A 441-nucleotide genomic window follows, 5' to 3' on the forward strand; every position below is an offset into this window, starting at 1 on the left:
AAGATACTATGTAAAAAACTACAAAACCAAAAGACCATATAGACCAAAAAGAAAACTAACGGAGTGTACTTGTTATAATTGTGGAAAGTTAGGACACATAGCTAGAGATTGTAAATTACCGAAAAATCCAAAGAAAAAACAAATATCAGAAATAATAATAAACGATGAAAAATATACGCCAATAGAATACATAGATTATGAATTAGAGAGTGAAGATAGCATATACGAAATATTAGAAAATGAAATGGATAACGACATAGAAATGGAATCAGTTAATGAATTCTATAATATAACAAATGACTGAAACAGATATACAAATAATAAATAAAGAAAAACATCAAGACGAAGAATCTTCAGAACAAAAAATAATATTTGATAATTGCATATTTGAACAAATAAAAGGAAAAGAATTAGACCTAAGCGTAGCAAAAATATTCGAAA

Source organism: Solanum tuberosum, unplaced genomic scaffold (assembly GCF_000226075.1).
Source record: "Solanum tuberosum cultivar DM 1-3 516 R44 unplaced genomic scaffold, SolTub_3.0 scf00735, whole genome shotgun sequence".
Classification (NCBI taxonomy): Eukaryota; Viridiplantae; Streptophyta; class Magnoliopsida; order Solanales; family Solanaceae; genus Solanum; species Solanum tuberosum.